Below are 24,176 nucleotides of genomic sequence, written 5' to 3'. Positions count from 1 at the left end.
GCTAGTTATGAGAGCTTGGGGTTTTTTATTGTGTTTGGTGGTGGAATTCAGGAGCATATGGATAGAACAGATTATCTCAGGCCATTGGGCTATGGAGTCAACTACAAATGGCTTTAACTGCATTCAGATGATTCAGCAAAGGAGGGCTTCACAGGGCAAGATAACTAAACAGAAGACAAATGGTAACTTGAAAGGGTGGAATGGTCTTCAAAGGGAAATTAAGAATCCTTCAACAATTTTAAGCAGAGGGAAAGTGACTGATCACTAATAAAAAGCAATTAAGAATTTATTATTAAATGACCATAATGATAAACTAAGAAGCAAGGAGCAATTAAGAATTCCCTGCCTATGATAGTTTAGAAGAAAACAATTAGAACAAAAATGATTTTAAAGACGGATTGCAACTAAGCACTTTCTGAAATATACTTTTTTGTTTCTTACTCAGATATGAGACATAAGTGAAAATATTAAACCAAAAAACAATAATACATGAGGTATAGAATACTTATTTGTCTAATGTTTGACACATGAATCCTGTAAAAAGTCCCTTGCTTTATTTCTTCATCCAGCCAGCCATACAAGAGTTGTTCAACAGCTTTTCTTTTACAAAATAATAAGTCTATAGAAAGTCTAAGAATCCACCCATAGTACTCTGAATGAGGGAGTATTTATAAAAAAATTTAGAATAAAATATTTCATAACAGAGAGAGATATAATCTAGGGTGACTAACTACATTTTACATAAAAGTAGAGACAGATGGTCTCGAAGATAGAAGCCAAAAGTGAACTAATGGCTTGTTGTCCCTGTTTTTGTGAATGAGCTGGAGGCAGGCCCTATGATTGAGCATCTTGCTGTCTTTCTCGTAATTCTATGCTGGTTGTCTTCTTTTCATATTCTTACTAATATTATTTGACCTGTTCTGATACTCTTTACCTGTTTGATCACAATTCACCTTCTTTTACCAAAATTGACTATGGTAGATATTGAAAATTTTATTTTTTTACTAAGGATAAATCACAAAATTTATGTCATGTCTATCCACCAATGTTCCTTTGATATCCTAGTCCTTTCAAGCTTCCTGAAAATTTCATTAGCCTCTTTGTATTTTACAAAATTAGGTTGAACTGGGAACATATGTTTTAATTCGTGTTCAACATAGAAAAGGTTCTTTAGATTGTCATAGAGAACTCTGCCTGTAGATAGTGCCTTGGGTGCAGATGCACTGGTTGATGAACTAGCATGGTTATTTACATACTGAGCAAACTTATTGACATAATCTTCATGTCTCGTCAATTTATCATTAATAACTAAAGGATTGGGAAGTCCTTTGCTCTGCAAGATGCCAAACTTTCCAATAAAATCATCAATATCCTCTTGCATGTTCTGTCATTTCCTTTCTAAGTTTTGCATCAGAGACCTTTTGGTCAATACCTTCTTGACTTCTAGGATAGTCCCAGTTCTATCCTCTATATTCAGCTCTTCCAACTTGTACTTATTTCTGTTGTTCAAAAAGTTTATTACCCTGATAGCTTCCTCAGGCTTCCCTCCCAGCTCTTCTTTTGTTCTCTGAATCTCTTAGAGAGCAACTTCCACCAGTTCAATTTGTTCAAAAATTAATTGTATGGGTGGCCAAACATCATTTATTGTTTGAGTGATGTTGGTCCACAAAATTTTCCTAATTTCTGTTAAGGGCTTTTCAAAGGTGAGGTGCTTCTCTAGTGTTTTCACCTGTTGAGCCAAGTCTTTATTCTTCCTTACCTCTTCAGCAAAATTAATCTTTGAAACATCATATTTTTGCTCTAAGGTGAAAATTTTCTCTTTTACCTTCTAGAGTTCAGAAACTTGTAGTTTCATTTCCTCCATTGCCTTTATTAATTCTTCGGTACTCAAACTTGAAATTCCTACCTGTGTTGCTCCTGGGCTTGTACTTTTAATTGTCTCTTTTGTGACCAAAGAGACATTTGGTGCGAGAGTTGTTGCAAGTGTTGAGGGGACTACTGTGCAGACCACTGGTATCACATTTTGAGGCTGAGAGGTCGACTCACCCTACCTGCTCTTTAGTAATTTTTCTAATTCTTATTCAGTCTCCTTTAATTGTTCATTGACCTTGAGGACTAAGTCCATAATCTCTTCTTCAGACTTCTTTTGAATAACTTCAGTAGCTTGTGGATGCCTTGATGGTGGCAACTTTAACTGCTTTTTTAAGGCAGCTATGTCTTCGCCTTTTTTCTTTATCAAGGCCTCTGCAGCTTTTACATCCTTTGGGTTATGACCCAATCTAATAACCAACTCCTCCAATGATTTATTTCTATTGTCCTTAGACTGTGAGGAGGCTCTTTCTAGTTGTAGTTGAGCAGTGGTATTGTTTAATGAGTTTTCCAGTCTTTGGGCCACATAGCTTTAGTTGTCAATGTTGAATACACCATCTCCCTCATTTGCTTATGTAATTCAATCGGGTCTAGGGGATGGATGTCCTTGGCTATGACCTTAAAATCAGCCTTGAGGTAGTCTGCTATTGATGGAGGATATTGTACTTTGAGATTGAAGAAGCCCATTTGCATCTTGCCTTCCTTGATGTCATAGGCTGACATCAACCTATTATGATTGGTGGGAGCCATCTTTAAAACCTGATTGTAGACCTGGATCCTTAGTGGTTCATTTCTGGCCTTTCTTTCTTTGAATTTATCTTTAATGTCTAGGTTCTTATTACCTGAAGGCCTGAAGGATGATACTTTAGCACTTTGTTGTCTCTCCAGATCCTATTTCTATGAGCTAGAAGGTGTCCCACCTACTGGGAAAGTATGTTGATTGTCTGCACCTTCTTTTTTCTGACTCTCTATAGTTTCTTCAAAAAATTCCTCTTCTGAATGAGGATTTAGCCTATGCCTCTTAGCACCAGGCTGACCTGATTGACCACTGGCAGGGGTAGCTACTTCCCTGTCTCTCTTTAAGCTCTTTTCCTCATTCAAAGGGGTCTACAAAATTCGAGGGTCTCCCATGTTAACTTGAGTTAGGTGGGTTTGTGTTTGAGCCTGTTCTTGAGAGGTTTCAGGCTACTTTGACATGCTTTATTGCCCTATTGCTGGAGTGTTGGTCTCCTTTTCTCTTCCCTGTGATGTCTCTGCAAGTGGTGCACTTGTTTCTTGTGAGTGCCTTTGTGAGGTATCAGCTGTTGAGGCACTAGTCCCTGATGCTAGCTTGTGAGAAGTCTCAAATTGCACCTGTCCAAAAGAATCCAGGTCAAGTGTTTTTTCCAGATCTTTCATTACATTTTCTACATTGACCTAATCACTATCCATTTCTACCAGAGTCCCTTCCCTCCATTCATCCATGTTAGCATATCACTCAATTTTTGGGATTCTGTGGTGAAAATATGGGGATAGTCTATTTTTCATTCTCCTCTCACAGATGAAACTGTGGGGGTCATATGGAGTCCAACAAAAGCTTTTGCTAAATCTCATGTGGTCTTCTAGGATTTTCTCTGCTACTTTCCATGCTTCCCTATTGTTGTAGACAAATGGGCCTAGATGATCTTTGATTCTCAGTTGTGCTTTCTTCTTTGCCTTGGTAAAGTGAATCATATCTGAATATATCATTTGTCTATAATATTCCAAAGCAAACAGTCTCATTGGAACATATTTTGGTAGCTTAAATGGAGGAAGCTCACAACCATATACCCTTATTTCTGTGTAATTCTAGTATAAGTGCTAGGAACCTACTCTGTACTGTTTGGAAAGCTGTAGGATTCTTTTGATTTCATCATTAATCCTAGGAGGAGGATTTCCTTCCAGCAAGGTGGTTTCTAGGTGGACAAACTGGTCAATGAACTAATTATATGAATAAGGGAAAGTAGAAGATTCATGGAAGATAGAAGTCCAAAAGATGACAGACCTTGGATTTCCCTTTTTATCAAGTTTCCTGATAGAAAATGGGAATTTGTCAGACTGATAGTAGAAGATGAGGTGATATATGAATGTGGAATATTTGAAAACCTTTTCATTCTCTAGTCTCATGAATTGGTCATGTATTTTCTCAGCAATGAATGAGGCATAATTGTATTTGACAGCAAGGGGCTGACCAGGGATAAAGATAAACATCATAACTAGGGTCAATTCATCTACAAACTCAGTATTGAATCCCATGACTGCAGCTATCATATCAACTATTATTTTGCCTGTATCTATGAAGAAAGCTAACATATAAGGAGGGGGATCTTTAGGTTGATGGTTTTTATTCATGAAAGTCTGGCAGAGGCGACTGAGTTCAGATTGGGATAATTTAGTTGATTTCTCAAGCAAATATCCAAGGGAAATGGGGGTGAGGGCTTCACTGGGATGAAATTGCAGCATCTCATTGATTGAGTCAGCAATTATTGTGAAGAGGACTGTTTGATTGGGAGACATCACTGCTTTGAGTTTGAGGTCATAATTTTCATGGCATTGATGGATTATGTTAGGGAAAACATGCACAGAGGAGAGAAAATACATTGGGAGATTGGATTCCCACGGTCCTATGGCATCATAGCCATTCAAATGATTATCTCGTCATTGGAAAAACACTTTCAGATGGTCTTTATCAGTGGTTAGGTCTAAATCACGGTGAGGGGTGGTAATGGGTGCAATATTTAGGGCCACCGTAGTTTCCATACTAGTTCTTGTGGATTCAGAAAGGAAACTGAGGTTTTTTAAGTGAAAATGATGAAATAGCAAGTCTGGGAACTTGAATTACAAATGCAGTAATAGAATTATGGTGAATTCTGGAATTTTTCAATTATTTACAGGGGAAAACAAGTATTTGGAGGGCTTTCCTGACGGGAATTGGTAAATACCTTTTTTAGGGACGGGCAGTGGTATGCAAGTACACCGGGTGTGAATGAGGACTCTGAGCAATGTCGACTACAAATTTTGAAGCAAGTTTGAGGCTGGGAGCATGAGCTGGTTCACCTTGTCGTTATATTTGCATGGATGTACAGGTTCGAAGAATAGAATGACGAAATGATTTGTTTTTTTTTTATACAAAGTAAAGAATTTTGGCGGGTTTCAGGATTTGGACGGGTGGGCTTAGTTATAATATTTGACGTTTTGTCCTTTAGTGGGAGGCGGTAAGCGGTTTTTATCACACCACTTATGGAGGGGGGGTGGTATTCGGGCTGATCTGCGCGATACCATACGATGCGCGACGCGTGGCGAGGGTACTGTTCACGAAACCACTTCGCATTCGCGCACTAACTTTCAGTCGTGAAGAGTCGTGCAATATGCACGACAGCTGTTGGATCTGGGAGGCTTGATCGGATGGCTATCGGGAAGGCAAGGTGATGGGAGTTTAAGGAGGGCGAGCCCAACATAATTAAAAGTTTTTTAATCAAATCGGGAGCGACGGGATTGGTCGGGAAAGCTATTAATTAACCGTGGGGGTTAATTAATCCTTTACTAATATGGCAGGGGGTGGGGTTCTTAATTAGTTACAAATTAACTAATTAATCCCCATTATTAATGTATTATGGTTATATTTTAACCAAAGGGGCGGGATATTAAGGTTTCAGGGTTTTTACATAGTTAAAGTAATACAGGAATGGGTAGATTTTTATAGGGGAAATATATATTAATAAGTTAGTAGTTAATATGACATTGAATGGAAAGAGCACTAAGTGTATAACATTTTCATGTTTACATTAAAACTTAGGCTAAGTGAAAAATCAGGGTTCTTTATGGAAAATATTATAATTTTTCATGAAGGGATGTGATTATTAATGAGTGGGCTTAAGTACTTAGGCATTATAAATTACTGGGCTGAGGGTCTGGTCCCTCCAAAAGTCAGAGAAATACTATGATCCCCTCAAATTTGGTAGATACCTTGGCACTTAGGAGAAATATATGAAAATTTAGGGGAAATGAATAGGGGAGTTAATTATTTTGACTTTGCTTGATTGATGTGCCTTCCATGTGATACATGCCATTTTCCTTATGATGAAGGTAAAAAGATTTGCACATTTAACCTTATCATTCATCATATGTTATTCTGCAACCATCATCTACCTACCCTACCTACTTAACCTAGCATTTTTACTTCTTTATTAGGGTGCACTTAGGCCGGCAAATCTTGGAAATGATGTGAACTAAAAGTTTACCTTCCTCCAGACTGAACAAGGACTTTTTTGGATTCAAAGAAATACCATATTTTCTACATTTTAAAAACTTGTCTGAGATGGTCCAAGTGCTGCTGATTTGATTTAGAAAAAACAGTTAGATCATCCAGATATATAACAAGAAAATCATGAATTTCTTTGGAAAATGCAATGTCCATTGCCCTTTGGAAGGTTGCTCCAGTGTTTTTAAGTCCAAATGGCATCTTGTTGTACATAAAAGTGCCCCATGGTGTTGTAAAAGCAGTTTTCTCTTGGTCATCAGGATGAACCAAGATTTGGTTATATCCTGAAAACCCATCTAAAAGTGAAATTCTAGAAGAACCCACTACCCTTTGCAAAATATGATCCATCTTGGGTAAAGGATAGTTATTTTTAAGAGAGACCTTATTCACATTTCTCAGATCAACACATAACCTTATTTCCCCTGTCTTCTTCCTATTAGGTACTAAGTTAGACACCCACTCTGAAAATCTAATAAGGGAAATAACCCCTGCTTCATACATGTGTTTAATTTCTTTTTCAATCAATGGTAAAAATACAGGGTAACTTCTTCTGAGTTTTTACTTAAAGGGCTTTTGATTCTCTTTCAGAGGTATAGTATGCTAAATAATGGAGGTTTCATTTGACTTCAAATCTTCGTAACTCTAGGCAAAGACATCCTGGAATTCCCTCATGAGTTCAACATACTTTAACTTCTGATTAGGAGGTAAAGACTTTGACAGTTTTATCATTTTTGGATTGTCCTATGTTCCTAAATTGTATTCTTCAATATCTGCTTTTAATGGTTCCATTTTAGGTTTCTTGGGAATGTCATTGGAATCAAATAGATCTTCTAGAGGAGTTAACCCTTTTGGTAAGTTATTGTCCTTCAGATTAATAACATTTGTTTCTTCATCAATTATATCATCTAGGTCCATTTGTTTCAGGTCTTGAACTTCTTTTCGTGTGAATTTTGTGGGATGAAGCATATTCACTGCACTTTCTTCTAAAATGTTTGTTTCTACCTCATCTATTTGATTAGAATTAATGACTGTATCAACATCTATGTAACTGTTAGAAAACTCTTCATATAAAGTTAAAAAGTTATTGATCTGCTCATCACTATCAAAAACCTTCCAGTTCTTCAGATTATCAGGGATAGTTGGCCTGTGCCTAGTTTCAGCAGTAAACTGATGATTAGGTTCGAAAGGTAATTTACAGGTGCTAGCAAACATTGCTAGGCTATGGGCTTGTAAGTTGTGTTTTCTAAGGATTGTGGCAAGCTGAGTTTCCAGAAAAGTATTGAGAATCTCTATGACTGTTCCTCTATAATATCCTAATCTAGGATCTCTAGTTAAATATTTTCTTTTGATCTGTTTAATGGTTAATCCATAATCTCCTATGACAGATACTCTAATTTCTCCTAATTTTTTAACAAGTTTGAGACCCTGCAAGAGAGCTTCATACTCTGCCATATTATTGGTGCACTTAAAATTTAATCTATAGGCATGGCCTTCAGCATGGTCATTTTCCAAATTGTATGCCCAAACTCCTACTCCTACCCCTAGTTTATTGACTGAGCCATAAAATTCTAAATTGCAAAGAATTCCATGCTCATAATTGGTGTCTAGGGTGGTAGGAATTTGTTTAATAGTGGGATCTAGTTTTTCTTTGGTATCTGATATTTCCTGAATCTGAAAACTTGATTTCTCTTTTTTAATTTCTTTTGGTTCTGCTGCTAAAACTTCTAAATTATTGGAAGGATTGTTTTCTACATTATAAAGAATAAATGAGTCCATATCAGAGTGTACTGAGTAGATGGGGAAATTTTCGGGTTTTTCCTGACTACTTACTACATATTTCATCAATGTTTCTCTGTATAGTTTCTTTGGTTGGCCGAAAACCGAGATAGTAGCATATGACATATCCAATTGAAGAGATCCCTGAAGCTTGGCACCCCAGGATCTGGACAATAACATGACATATTTTGGTGGTATATTTGCTACCACTATATCCATTAAAATTGTTTTTGCAGGGTATTGAACCAATGAAACGTACAAGTCTTTTATCAATCCTAAACATCTTACCTGACTAGAATCAAAAGAAAACAAATCTTTGTATGGTCTAGTGATGTCTAGATCTAGATTTTCCATTACAGACTTGGGCATGAGGTTATGAGGTGCCCCAAAGTCAAACATGGCATTGTGAAGAATCTTATCACGTATGTTTAAGCTCAAATAGAATGGATGAATTCCTCCTTCTAATGGTTTTCCATTCACTTCTGGGCCAAAGATTAATTCTGGCTGGTCATCAAAAACATTAACTGTGTCTTCAGTTCCAGTAATTTTCAGTGATCTATTGATTTGACTTTGGTAGCTATCATGTTTTTCTAATTCAGATAATGGGACAACAATTTTCAGCTTACCTACTTCAGTTTCTAGATTAAAGGGTTTTTCTACTTGGGCTTTTGGATTTCGAACTGTAGTATTCTCTTTGTTTTCTGCGTTTTTCTCATTTTCAGGAGTGGGGTTACGATTTGCTGGTTCTCCTAAATCAGCTTCTGGTGGTTCTTCCACACTTCCTTTGGAAGGAAGAGAAGTGGAGGGTTGTTTATTGTTTGGTTGATTATCAGAGACATCTTCAATTATGGGGTTAGAAGGATTATTGTTTGATCTAGAAAGAATATGTATAGGTGTAGTGACTGTCTTACCTTTTATAGGTTGTTTTGGAACCTTTTTCTTGTTTGCTTCAGGAACATCAATTCTCCTACTCCTTAGGTTGTATTTCTTATGCACCTCATAGATGGTTGTGTTGTATCCTTCCCTAAAGTCGAATGATTCACCTGACTAAGTTTGAAACTATTTAAGAATGTGGGCCTCTTGATCCTCTTGGGTCAAGAAAACTTCTCTTTCATTACTGAGTCCCATAAAATTTATTTGAGTGTCCTCTTTAGGTTCTTCAGAGTTTGAACCTTCTGCATAATTCTCCTGGAAAGGGGGTCTAATGTTTTGGTTTGGACCAATCTTCCCAGTGTTCTGGTTTTGATTTTTTCTAAAATTAGGATTTCTCCCTGTGTTGGTTGGCTGACCATCCCAAGGAGCTTTTCTCTCGATTGTCTCCACTCTATCTCCTAGTCTATCCATCCCTTTAATTATAGCATCTAATTTCTATTCAAAAGGTGAGGATTCTTCCTTTAATGGTATTCTCCTTTCACTCCTAACCTTGGCTCTTTTAGACATCAGGTTGGCTTCAACACTAATAGCTATGCTTTGAATATCTTCTAAAGTGTGAGGAGCTCATTCTCTTAGCTGGAAGGCCATGTCAGAATCAAATCCATCCAGGAATTTGATTAAGGCTAAATGAGGTGGGGGTCTAAGATTTTGAGGGATGGCATTATAGACATTGTTGAATCTAGTGCAGTAAACCTGCACAGTTTGTTGTGTTCCTCTCTTTAGGTTTTTGTATTCATCGAGAATCCGAAGAGGATCTTTCTTTTTCTGCCATCAGTTCAGGAATTGTCTATGGAGAGTTTCTAGGTTGTCTATATTGTTTGCTGCTAGGGCTCTAAACCAGGTTCTGACTTCCCTAGTTAAACTCTGAACAAATATTCTCATTCGCACATCATCAACATCTATTTCATAAATTTCAAAGTAATCAGTCATCTTTTTGGTGTGTTGTTGGGCTGTATAGGTACCAGTACCATCAAACTGAGTGATCTTACTTTGGTAATCCTGGGGCATGGTACCTAAGTTTGCTGGTAATACCAGGGGAGCATATATGTTTGCCATTGCTATAGGTAATTATGAAACAATAGTTGGGGTTGGGATAGCAGTGGGTGTTTGAATTATGGATGGAGGGCCAGAAGTGGTGGTTTGATGTGGAGTGGTTTGAGGTTGAGATGTATGAGGAAATGGTGATGAGCTTGCAGAGGCAGTAGTGATTACAGACAGATTGGGTGTTCCTTCAGTGGTAAGATCAGATTGTAGTGAACTATGCAAATGTCTATCAATTGACAAACTGATAGCTTCAAGCTGTAATTCTTCGATGAATACTGGGTCTGGGACTAGGTCAATTAATTCAGAATCGGATGAAGTCCTAAATAAAGAGGTCTCAAAGTATTTGCCAAAGGGTTGGTCTTCTAGGTAAATCCACCTAACAGGACAGGATGATGATCTGAAGGTGGGCCAAGAACTAGCAGAGCTTTCTTGAATTTCTTGTCTCCTAAGAATTTTGGGGATCAGATTGGGGTTCTCAAACACTTGGGGTGGATTGGGATCAGGATTAGCTCTAGTGTAACGCGTTGTTTCTGAAGCCAGGTTTTCAGGTTTGTTTTTCGTTTTCTTAAATGATATCAAACAAACAACTTCTATGATTTCTTTAAGATGCTTTAGATTTATGGTTTAAACTTTCTTAAAGAATGATTATGACTGAGGATTTGTTCCCCAATATCGTCGTCACTATCTTATCACTCAGATTTTCCTTGAAGTTGTAAGAAGAAGGAAAAGGGTCCGAGGTAACCACAAACCAACTTTTAAGTACATAATCTAGCCAATCTGTACTTAGAGAGGGCTCTCTCTTTAAGATTTAGCTTTGTTTTATAGGATATTAGGCTAGTTATGAAAGCTTGGGGTTTTTTATTGTGTTTGCTGGTGGAATTCAAGAGCAGATGGATAGAACAGAGTATCTCAAGCCATTGGGCAATGGAGTCAACTGTAGATAGCTTTAACTGGATTCGGATGATTCAACAAAGGAGGGATTCACGGGGCAAGATAGCTAAACAGAAGACAAATGGTAACTTGAAAGGGTGGAATGGTCTTAAAAGGGAAGAAGGGAAATTAAGAATCCTTCAACAAGTTTTAAGAAGAGGGAAAGTGACTAATCACTAATAAAAAGCAATTAAGAATTTCTTATTAAATGACTATAATGATAAACTAAGAAGCAAGGAATAGTTAAGAATTCCCTACCTATGATAGTTTAGAAGAAAAAATTAACAAAAATGATTTTAAAGACAGATTGCAATTAAGCACTTTCTGAAATATACTTTTTCGTTTCTTATTCAGATATGAGACATAAGTGAAAATATTAAACCAGAAAACAATAATACATGAGGTATAGAATACTTATTTGTCTAATGTTTGACACATGAATCCTATAAAAAGTCCATTGCTTTATTTCTTCATCTAGACAACCATACAAGAGTTGTTCAACAGCTTTCCTTTTCGAAAATAATAAGTCTATAGAAAGTCTAAGAATCCACCCACAGTACTCTGAATGAGGGAGTATTTATACAAAAATTTACAATAAAATATCACATAACAAAGAGAGATATAATCTAAGGTGATTAACTACATTTTACATAAAAGTAGAGACAGATGGTCTCGAAAATAGAAGCTAAAAGTGAACTGATGGCTTGTTTTCCTTGTTTTTGTGAATGAGCTGGAGGCAGGCCCTATGATTGAGCATCTTGCTATCTTGCTCATAATTCTGTGTTGGTTGTCTACTTTTCATCTTCTTACTGATATTCTTTGACCTGTTCTGATACTCTTTACTTATTTGAACACCATTCACCTTCTTTCACCATAATTGATTATGGTAGATATTGAAAATTTTACTTTTTTACCAAGGATAAATCACAAAATTTCTGTCATGTCTATCCACCAATGTTCCTTTGGTATCCTAGTCCTTTGAAGCTTCCTGAAGATTTCATTAGCCTCTGTGTATTTTTCAAAATTAGGCTAAACTGGGAACAAACGTTTTAATTCATGTTCAACATAGAAAAGGTTCTTTAGATTTTCATAGAGAACTCTGCCTGTAGGTAGTGCCTTGGGTGCAGATCCACTAGCTGATGAACTAGCCTGGGTATTTGCATACTAAGCCAACTTATTGAAATAATCTTCATGTCTTATCAATTTATCATTAATAACTAAATGACTGGGAAGCCCTTTGCTCTGCAAGATGCCAAACTTTCCCATAAAATCATCAATATCCTCTTGCATGTTCTGTCATTTCCTTTCTAAGTTTTTCATTAGAGACCTTTTGGTCAATACCTTCTTGACCTCTAGGATAGTCCCAGTTCTATCCTCTATATTCAGCTCTTCCAATTGGTACTTACTTCTGCTGTTCAAAAAGTTTATTACCTTGATAGCTTCCTCAGGCTTCCCTCCCAACTCTTCTTTAGTTCTCTGAATCTCCGGGAGATCAACTTACACCAGTTCAATTTGTTCAAAAATTATTTGTATCGATGGCCAAACATCATTTATTGTTTGAGTGATGTTGGTCCACAAAATTTTCCTAATGTCTGTTAAGGGCTTTTCAAATGTGAGGTCCTTCTCTAGTGTTTTCACCTACTGAGCCAAGCCTTTATTCTTCCTTAACTCTTCAGCAAAATTAATCTTTGAAACATCATATTTTTGCTCTAAGGTGAAAAATTTCTCTTTTACCTTCTGGAGTTTAGAAAATCATAGTTTCATTTCCTCCATTGACTTTATTAATTTTTCTCTACTCAAACATGAAATTCATGCTTGTGATGTTCCTGTGTTTGTACCTGTAATTGTCTCTCCTGTGACCAAAGGGACATTTGGTGCCATAGCTGTTGCAATTGTTGAGGCGACTACTGTGGAGACCACTGGTATCACATTTTGAGGTTGGGCGGTCGACTCACGATGCCTGCTCTTTAGTGATTTTTCTAATTCTTACTTAGTCTCCTTTCACTGTTCATTAAGCTTGAGGACTAAGTCGATAAGCTCTTCTTTAGACTTCTTTTTAATAACTTCAACAGTTTGTGGATGTCTTGATGGTGGAAACTTTAACTGCTTTCTTAAGGCAGCTATGTCTTCGTTTTTTTTCTTTATCAAGGCCTTTACAGCCTTTACATCCTTTGGGTTATGACCCAATCCAATAACCAACTCCTCCAATGATTTAATTCTATTGTCCTTAGCCTATGAGTAGGCTCTTTCTAGCTGTAGTTGAGCAGTGGTATTGTTTAATAATTTTTCCAGTCTTTGGGCCATCATAGCTTTAGTTGTCAATGTTGAATACACCATTTCCCCCATTTGCTTATGTAATTCAATCTAGCATAGGGGGTGGGTGTCCTTGACCATGACCTCAAAATCAGTCTTGAGGTAGTCTATTATTGACTGAGGCTATTGTACTTTGGGCTTGAAGAAGCTCATTTGCATCTTGCCTTCCTTGATCTCATGGGCTGAGATCAACCTATTCTGATTGGTGGGAGCCATCTTTAAAAAATGATTGTAGACCTGGATCCTTAGTGGTTCATTTCTGGCCTTTATTTCTTTGAATTTCTCTTTAATGTCTAGGTTCTTATTACCTGAAGGCCTGAAGGATGATACTTCAGCACTTTGTTGTCTCTCCAGCTCCTGTCTCTGTGAGCTAGAAGGTGTCCCACCTGCTGGGAAAGTATGTTGACTGTCTGCACCTTCTTTTCTCTGACTTTCTATAGTTTCTTCAAAAAATTCCTCTTCTGAATGAGGATTTAGCCTGTGCCTCTTAGCACCAGGCTGATCTGATTGACCACTAGCAGGGGTAGCTACTTCTCTATCTCTCTTTAAGCTCTTTTCCTCATTCAGAGGGGTCTTCAAAATTTGGGGGTCTCCCATGTTAACTTGAGTTGGGTGGGCCTGTGTTTGAGCCTATTCTTGAGAGGTTTCAAGATGCTTTGACATGCTTGATTGCCTTGTTGCGGGAGTGCTGGTCTCTTGTTCTCTTCCCTGTGATGTCTTTGCAAGTGGTGCTCTTGTTTCTTGTGAGTGCCTTTATGAGGTATCAGTTGTTGAGGAACTAGTCCCTGATGCTAGCTTGTGAGAAGTCTCAAATTTCACCTGTCCAAAAGAATCCAGGTCAAGTGCTCTTTCCAGATATTTCATTACATTTTCTACATTGACCTAATCATTATCCATTTCTACCAGTCCCTTCCCTCCATTTGTCCATGTTAGTATATCGCTCAATTTCTGGGATTCTGTGGTGAAAATATGGGGATAGTCTATCTTTAATTCTCCTATCACAGATGAAACTGTGGGGGTCATATGGAGTCCAACCAAAGGTTTTGCTAAATCTCATGTGGTCTTCTAGGATTTTCTCTGCTGCTTTCCATGCTTCCCTATTGTTGCAGACAAATGGGCCTAGATGATATTTTATTCTCAGTTGTGCTTTCTTCTTTGCCTTGGTAAAGTGGATCAGATCTGAATATATCATTTGTCTATAATATTCCAAAGCAAACAGTCTCATTGGAACATCTTTTGGTAGCTTAAATGGAGGAAGCTCGCAACCATATACCCTGATTTCTGTGTAATTCTAGTATAAGTACCAGTCACCTAATCTGTACTGTTTGGAAAGCTATAGGATTCTTTTGATTTCATCATTAATCCTAGGAGGAGGATTCCCTGTCAGCAAGGTGGTTGATAGGTGGACAAAATGGTCAATGAACTCATTATATGAATAAGGGGAAGCAGAAGATTCATGGAAGATAGAAGTCCAAAAGGTGACAGACCTTGGATTTCCCTTTGTATCAAGTTTCTTGACAGAAAATGGGAATTTTTTAGATTGATAGTAGAGGATGAGGTGATATATGAATGTGGAATATTTGAAAACCTTTTCATTCTCCAGTCTCATGAACTGGTCATGGATTTTCTCAGCAATGAATAAGGCATAATTGTATTTGATAGCAGGGGGATGACCATGGATAAAGATAAACATCATAACTAGGGTCAATTCATTTACAAACTCACTAGTATTGAATCCGATGACTGCAGCTATCATATCAACTATTATTTTTCCTGTATCTGTGAAGAAAGCTGACATATAAGGAGGGGGATCTTTAGGCTGATGGTTTTTATCTATGAAAGTCTGGCAGAGGTGACTGAGTTCAGATTGGGATAATTTAGTTGATTTCTCAAGCAAATCTCCAAGGGAAGTGGGGGTGAGGGCTTGACTGGGATCAAATTTCAGCATCTCATTGATTGAGTCAACAGTTATTGTGAAGAGGACTATTTGATTGGATACATCACTACTCTGAGGTTGGGTTCATAATTTGCATGGCATTGATTGATATGTCAGGGAAAACATGCACAGAGGAGAGAAAATACATTAGGAGATTGGATTCCCACAGTTCTATGGCATCATAGCCATTCAAATGATTATCTCGGCATTGGCAAAACACTTTCAGATGGTCTTTATCAGTGGTTAGGTATTTTATTTGAAAAACCTTATCTGCTAGGGGCAGATAGTCTAAATCATGGTGAGGGGTGGTAATGGGTGCAATATTTAGGGCCACCAGAGTTTCCATACTGGTTCTTCTGGATTTAGAAAGGAAGATAGGGTTTTTTAAGTTAAAATGATGAAATAGCAGGTCTAGGAAGTTGAATTACAAATGCAGTAATAGAATTATGGTGAATTCTGGACTTTTTCAATTATTTATAGGGAAAACAAGTATTTGCACTGTTTTCTTAACAGGAGTTGGTAAATACTTGTTTTAGGGACGGGCAACAGTATGCAGGTACACTCGGTGCGAATGGAGGACTCTAAGCAATGTCGACTCTAAATTTTGAAGCAGGTTGGCAGCTGGGAGCATGAGCTGGTTGACCTCATTGTTATACTTTCATGGATGTACAGGATCGAAGAATAGAATGACGAAATGATTTGTTTTGTTTTTTATACAAAGTCAAGAATTTTGGTGGGTTTCGGGATTTGGATGGGTAGTATCAATGGGAAGATTTGATGTTTTGTCATTTAGTGGGAGGTGGTAAGTGGTTCTTATCACACCACTTATGGGGGGGGGGGGGGCAGTATTCGGGCTCATCTGCGTGATACCATACGATGCGTGACGCGTGGAGAAGGTAGTGTTCACAAAACCACTTCGCGGTCACGCGCTAAGGTTCGGTCGTGAAGGGCCATGCGATATGCATGACAACCGTTGGATTTGGGAGGCTTGATCGGATGGCTATCGAGAAGGCGAGATGATGGAGTTTAATGAGGGCGGTCCGGATGTAATTAATAGTTTTTTAATCAAATCAGGAGCGATGGGATTGGTCGAGAAAGCTATTAATTAACCATGGGGGTTAATTAATCCTTTGTTAATATGGCGGGGGGCGGGGTTCTTAATTAGTTATGAATTAACTAATTAATCCCCATTATTAATGAATTATGGTTATATTTTAACCAAAGGGGCGGAATATTAAGGTTTTAAGGTTTTTACATAGTTAAAGTAATATGGGAATGGGTAGATTTTTATAGGGGAAATATATATTAATAAGTTAGTAGTTAATATGACATTGAATGGAAAAAGCGCTAAGTGTATAACATTTTCATGTGTACATTAAAACTTAGGCTAAGTGAAAAATTAGGGTTTTTTATGTAAAATATTATAATTTTCCTAAGTGAAATAGGATTTTACTTAGGAAAAACTTTAACAAGGGAATGAATGTTTCATGAAGGTATGTGATGATTGATGAATGGGCTTAAGTACTTACGAACTATAAATTATTGGGCTAAGGGTTTGGTCCCTCCAAAAGTCAGAAAAATGCTCTGAGCCCCTCAAATTTGATAGATACCTTGGCACTTAGGGGAAATCGGTGAAAATTTAGGGGAAATGAGTAGGGGAGTTAATTATTTTGACTTTGCTTTCTTGATGTGCCTTCCATCTGATACATGCCATTTTCCTTATGATGAAAGTAAAAATATTTGCACATTTAAACTTATCATTCATCATATGTTATTTTGCAACCATCGTCTACTGACCCTACTTGCTTAACCTAGCATTTTTACTTCTTTATTAGGGTGCACTTAGACTGGCAAGCCCTTATCAAACTTTCTTTTCTTTTACATGGTAATGCCTATCTAAGTCTAAACTTATTACATCCAAGGGCTCAGATTAAACTGTTGAGCTCCTTTTTTCACTATACCTATCTACTTATCTCCCGAGATTACACTGTTTGGTCAGATCTTTACTCTCTATTTCTACAACATGAAATTGAAATATGAACTAGCCAAGTTTAAACTGTTTGACTATTCATGAATTGTGGCATAAATGACAAGCTGCACACAATTGTTTACTATACAAAAGTGAAAAAGTAGTGGCATTTAGACTTGAACACTTTCCTGGTCTTTTCTTTTTGGTGGGGTTCATTTTCTTTCATTTTTTGACCATTTCTTTATTCTTTTTACCCTTTGATTTTTCTTTTAGGGTATACCCTCTTTAAATTTTTTAATTTTTTTTATTTTTCACAAATATGAAAAACCTTTGCAACAAGTAAAGGTATGAACATATTACATAGCTCATCAATTCAATCATGATATGTGACACCTATTAGTATAAGGGCATAACAGACTCTTTGGAGGGTAATCTTTGCTCGGGATGGTTTATAGCAAAGTTACTTGCACCAGACCATTTCATTAAGTAGGTTCTGAGTGTAACTAGTCCAAATACTCATTTTATATAAAAAAAATTCACCTTGATCTCTTCGATGTTGGATTTCATCACCAACTAGTATATATTGATCTCTATGAAGAGTAAGTTTGTGTGGTTTGAACTCCTAGATTTTTTTAGTGCGTGTTACTTTCTATGTTGTTTTTCTTTACTTTATAGAGACTTTAGGTGTAATTTAGATATTGTGTGATTAATAATTTAAATTGTTTTCATTGTGGTGGAACTACCAAGACAATTATGTAGGATACTTGGGGATCCCCCTGAGTATACACCGAGTTAGTTAGAGAAGATTAAACCATAAAAATATAAATCATCTAAAACTATAACTTCAGCAGAAACTGAAACTTCTACTATTATAGATTCTGATGTAAGAGGAACTGAATCTAATCAACCTATAACATCCAGTATTTCAGGCATTGAAGTAATAGAAACTGAATTTGATCAAACTCAGAATTTAACATCACACTCAGCAGTAACTAATTTACAAATTACTGAAATCATTCAAACTGAATCAGATATCAGAGAATATTCTAATAGAAATCTTGTTTCTGAACTGGATATTGATGAAGGTGAGTCTGATATCTCTGAGCCTGAAATGCAGACACCTGCTATAGCACATATTTCAGATCCTCCACTTTCACTGCGTGTGAAACTTATCATTACTTCTATTCTTCCTCCTGGCCTTATTTCTATTGAAGAACTTGTTTTAAATGAAGAGGAAGAAACTCTATTTTCTACCAGTGAACCTATGTATATATCAGAACTTTTTCTTTGATCTCTTCAACCTGGCCCTTGGTATTTTACACCCTTAAACTTTTTATGGCAAGGGATTCTACGTTACTTGACTCCTTATTCTACCATACCTAGTTTTCATTGGTCCAACGATTCCTAGAGGTGTTGTGACAGATACATCCATGTATTCCACTTCTCCAGAGTCCACATTGTATGGTGGTATTTTACCACCTGGATATCACTCTCTCGGAGGATCTTATTCAGGAGATTCTCCCTCAAACCCATATTCAAACATGTCAACTGGTGTAATTAACCCTACCAATGAAGGTTTGGCATCTGAACAAGCCATTAATATGATTTCTGGTAATGTTGGTAATCCACGAGCTAACCCAACAGGTGGTTATTATCCGCCTAGGGGGAAACCATCATATCCTCCACCTGGAGGATAGCCTTTTGGTGGACCTTACCCTATAGCTGGGGGGAAACCCCCCGCCGAAAACTACTTTAACTATGCCTCAAACTAGTTTTGGTCAGCCTGTTATGCCTCAATCCGCCTATGGAATGCCTTACCCTGGATTGAATACAATCTGGAACCCTTCTCAACAGTCAATTCTTGTTGCTTCTCAAGTGCCTTTGTATCAACCTAGCCAACCTCTTGAACAACCTATGCAACAACTGCCTTTTGAAGGTATGTCTTCTCAAATTCAACCAACCGTCCAGGCTACCTCATTGACACCTACCCAACAATCATTCAGCAACCCACCCAAAGTACCCATCAAACTGTAGGGCAGTCTGCTATGGAAATGTTTGTTTAGAACCCAAGTTCAAGTTCACCTAGAACGCCAATTCCAGGAGTATCACAAATAACTGTCTCGCTTACATCATAGGTTACTATGCAACCTCTTGTTTAGCTTTTACCTCAGGAATTAAATGTTCAATCCATTCCTACGATTCCACCAACACCTCAAATACCTATTTTTCAGCCTAGTGTTCCATATATGCAAGTACCTTTTCAAGGGCTATCTTTTCAAGGTATACCCTAGAGTTATTTTTTTCAAGCTACACCTTTTCAAACTCAATTTCTCGAAGGTAAACCCTTACAAAGCCAACCCTTTCAAGGATATTTTTTTCAAGGTCAAATGGGTCAAAATCTTGCCTTCTAGAATCAATCATACCCAGGTCATACGTTTCAACAACCTATTCAACCACAATATGGTATGGCTCATCCTGGATACCTAGGAGGTGAGCAGATCCCAACTGCTCAAGCTATCCTAGGATATCATGGATATCCTCCTCCTCATATGGGAATGACCCCTCAATGTTATCAATATCCATCACATGACCCCAATCGTCTGTTACCTTTCATTTCAACTTTGGATTTTCCTGACCTCTCTCGGGTAACTAATGATCCCCTTCTTTATCTACCCTATTGGTCGACCATTCCTACTAAGTTTCCTAGTGACATTCCTAAGTTTAAAGGTAAGTTAAGTGAAGATCTGTCCAACCATGTCATGACCTCCCATCTTTGGTGCACATCCAACTCGTTAAATGATGATTCTATTAGATTAAGACTTTTCAACGAACCCTAATCGGTTCGGAAACCAAATGGTATGTGGAATTACCACGCACTTATTTCAACACGTTCAATGCCCTTGCTATAGCCTTTTTGACCCATTTTCAGTTACTTATTTCATATGACAATGGAACAGAACTTTTGACTTCTTTAAAGCAGTCAACATCTACCCATATCTCAGATCACATTCACAAATGGATATGAAGAAGTCGCCTAGTCAAATTTTACATTCCAGACCAGATTCTGGCAAAATGGTTTATAAAATCACTTTTACTGGTAATAAATGAATACGTGGCCAAAGGGGGTGTTGTAACTGAAGAGCAGGTAATTGTTCGTACTCAATATCTTGATCTTGTTTATACTCAGTCTGATACTTTGTATGAAAAGGTCCCAGATTTACCCCAGTTTACTCCAAATAATCCACCTCTTCTAGGATCACATGCCGCAAATGGAATGATTGGTTCTATGAGCCAAAAGACTAAGAATAAAAAGAAAATTTCTAAGGATGTTCAAGTTTTGACTCTATCTGATTCACCTGATGATGATCCTTCTCTCAGAATTAATTTTGAAATCAACATCGTAGTTTCATCTACTGGCAGAGGTAAATCATCCGAAAACGAACCATTTGATGAAAAGATGAAACCTTTATATCCTTGCTTGATTTGTGAGGAAGATCATTATACTAAGGAGTGCCCTCATTGAGCCGAAGTTTCCAAATTTGTCAAAAGTTCATCCACACCCACTGTTTTAAAGGATCCTTTTCCTCAAGACAGTAAAATGGTCTCTCATGACCAATCCTCCTCATCCCCATCGGCAGATATCATGATGATGTCTTCCAGAGTTATGGTAGCAACGAGATCCAAAGATTACGCATCAAAGAGTCCTATTGAAAATGGAGATGACTCTAGTTCATTTGGTCAAACTTCCACATCTACTCCTCCTTATTCTAAACCATTACACATTGAAAAACCAAATCCTGATATGGTAATTCGTCTACCTCCTAAGGGTATGCTTTGTAAGTCAGCCTTTAATCCTCATGCGAGGGCTGCCCAAAATTATAACATTGTCGAAGATCTAGCTATGTCACCTTCAGCCATGTCTGCCCTTGAAGTGCTGCAAACTTGTCTAGCACAAAGGAAATTATTATTATCATCGATAAGAGTTTTATATCCTCAAGACTCCCATTTGATTGTTTTTTATCTCGAGAATCATGTCCTCGTGTCTCCCACACCAACTGGATTTTCAAATACCAGTTCACATCAAAACTTGACAAGTTTTTCGAACAGTGATTGACGAAGGAGCATCGACATGTATTATGTCCATTTCCTATTGGAAAGCTTTAGGTTCTCCAACAATCAATCAATCTCCCATGACTTTGAAATCCTTCGATGGAAGAGGTTTTCATCTGTATCAACTTTTAAATGATGTTCCAATCAAGTTAGTAGGAAAAATAGTTGAAATAAACATTGAGGTTGTTGAGGCTCAACTTGATTACAACCTTTTGCTTCACCGGAGCTGGACTTATGCCATTGCGATAATAGTCTCATCATATTTTAGGATGATTATGTTTCTTTACAAAGGAAGAATTGTAAAAGTAGATCAATTATCCTACTATACCTCTAACCCTAATTCTATTTGTAGTATCCCACTTGTTGGAAAATCGACCACTCCATATGAAGAAGTTGGTGTTGGCCTGCACAAAGACTCATCTTCGATGGGCACTTTTGCGTTTCCTCCACCTTTTCTTCTTCAAAATGAAGCACAGATCAACATGATTACATCAAGCGCTTTCGAAATGGGAGATCCATGGAATGTACCATCAAAATCAGAAATGATCTTATATGGTGATGAAATGCCTCATAGTCCTTTCGAATTAGCCTATGAGGCCATTTAGTCTTTTTCAAACCCATCAACATCTGATGATGATCAAATGAATATGATCATTGATGAATATTCTCATTTGTCACTCTTGGAACCAATCTCTATGCCTAATCCTTTTAAAAAATATTTTTTAACTGATGAAGGGATTATGGAGGTTATGACCTTGGATGAAATGCCATGGGGCGATACTCATCATCATTCAGCTTTCTTACCATATTTTAATAAAATTAAGAAAAAAATTCATTGTTATTTTCATCTGATACCCTTAGCGATCCTCAAAATCCAATATCTACCCTTTCCTCCAGTTTTGAACAAAATTTAGCTAACATATCGGCAACAATACCTGTCGATATCTTAGTAAAACCCAGAATAATTGAAAATATTCATATAGGAGCCTATTTTTTCTTTAGAAGAGATTTCAACTTAAAAATCCCTATTTCAGGAATTCCATGACATTTTGTTCTCGTCCTATGAAGAGATGCCAGGAATCAACCCTACCATTGTTGTACATGAAATAAAAGCCTATCCAGATGCTAAGCTAGTCAGACAATGATTACCTCCTATACATTCATGAAAACTTGCTACTATCATAATTGAGGTTGAGAAATTGCTGAAAGCAAGATTCATTTACCCTCCTCCTTTAATCGATTGGGTATCGAATATTGTGCCCGCCAATAAAAAGCAAGGAACCATTCGAGTGTGTTTTGATTGTCGAGATATCAATAAAGCTTGTCCCAAGGACAATTATCCAACTTTGTACATCAACCAAATTGTCGACGACTGTGCTGGAAATAAAATTTTTTCCTTTATGAATGGATTTTCTTGCTACAATCAAATAAACATACTCCTTTCCGGTCAATATAAAACCACATTTATATGTGCATGGGGGACTTTTTCTTATCATAAACTCCATTTGGCCTAAAAAATGTTGGTGCAACTTTTCAACGAGTAATGTCTTACGTATTCCACGATATCAAGAATATTGTTCAGCCTTATTTAGATGACCTCTTGTCTCATTCCATGAAATGGCAGTCTTACCCAGTGCACTTAAAAGTGATTTTCATTAAGTGTAGTCATTACAATATTTGCTTGAATCTGCACAAATTTGTTTTTTGTGTGAAATTTGGTCACCTTGTAGGATTCATTGTTTCAAAGGAAGGCTTTTGTGTCGATGCTCTCAAGGTAGAGGTAATTTTGACTTTTCTTGTTGCTTCGAGCTTGACTCAACTCCAAAGTTTGCAAGGGAAAGCAAGCTTTTTAGGTAGATTCATCCACAGTTATTCTGAACTAACATAGGTTTTTACTCGTCTTTTGAAAAAGGGTTTTCCATTTTTTTGGGATGAGCTTGCTAATAAAGCTTTTGGTGTGTTAAAGCATGCATTGACCAATGCTCCTTTACTACGTCCACCCAATTATCATCGAGACTAGTTTTGTACTTAGCTGCATCTGTTGCCACCATTGGCATGGTGTTAGTCCAAGAGAATGATTCTGACAAAAAACATGTGATTTACTATCTGAGTAGGAGTCTCACTAAAACTGATATTAAATATGCACATGTGGAGAAGCTAGCCATGGAAGCTGTGCAAGTTGTTCAATGATTTCGTCACTATATACTTCTCCAAAAAATGAATGTCATTTCAGATTGTAACCCTGTGATGTATATTCTCATGAAGAAACTGCTAGGGGGAAAATAGTCAAAGTGGATAGTCATTTAACAAGAGTTTGATCTGGAATTTGAAAAATTCAAATCAAAGAAATCCTTGATTTTCGCTAAATTATTGTGTGACTTACCGCACTAATCCGGATTTAGATAGGAATGCAACAAATTAAAGAGGTAACCATAAACATACAGATGCAGTGGAAATAATACTTCATTTCATTAATTTCAAATATTGAAATATGCTTATAAATAGAAATGGAAATAAACCAACTAGGGCGATGGTAGCGTATCTCTGAGAAGAGATGTGGTGGCTACATACCTCTAAACTATGTTAAAATGAGGATCGAAGGCCTATTTATTGTTGAGAAACAATGGAAAACCCTAAACATCCAAAAACCTAACCCTAGGAGGTGAAACGCCAAACTGTGGGCCCTGTTTTGGGTAAATTGGTACATCAACTTCCCAGGGTCGTAACTTCGGCATACGATCTCCATTTGACATGCGCAATAACTCGTTAGAAAGATATATCCGAGGAATACAACTTTGGGATGAGAAACATCAGTCTATGACCCATGATGCTTCCAGTTTTCCTAGAAAACGCGGTTTAGGGCCTCAAAACTCCTATAAAGTTTAGGACCTGAAAAACTACTAAAAATAGTAAACTGTGCTACAATTAAGGAAACTGAAAGAATGAAAGAGACAGTTGTGGGGGTCCAAGTGGGATAAGTGGGTGGCAACCAACATCCACCTGGATTGTTCCTCCCC

Source organism: Pinus tabuliformis, chromosome 7 (assembly GCF_031772625.1).
Source record: "Pinus tabuliformis cultivar Carrire ecotype Pingquan chromosome 7, CPIR1, whole genome shotgun sequence".
NCBI lineage: Eukaryota > Viridiplantae > Streptophyta > Pinopsida > Pinales > Pinaceae > Pinus > Pinus tabuliformis.
Note: the sequence above shows the minus strand (reverse complement) of the source record.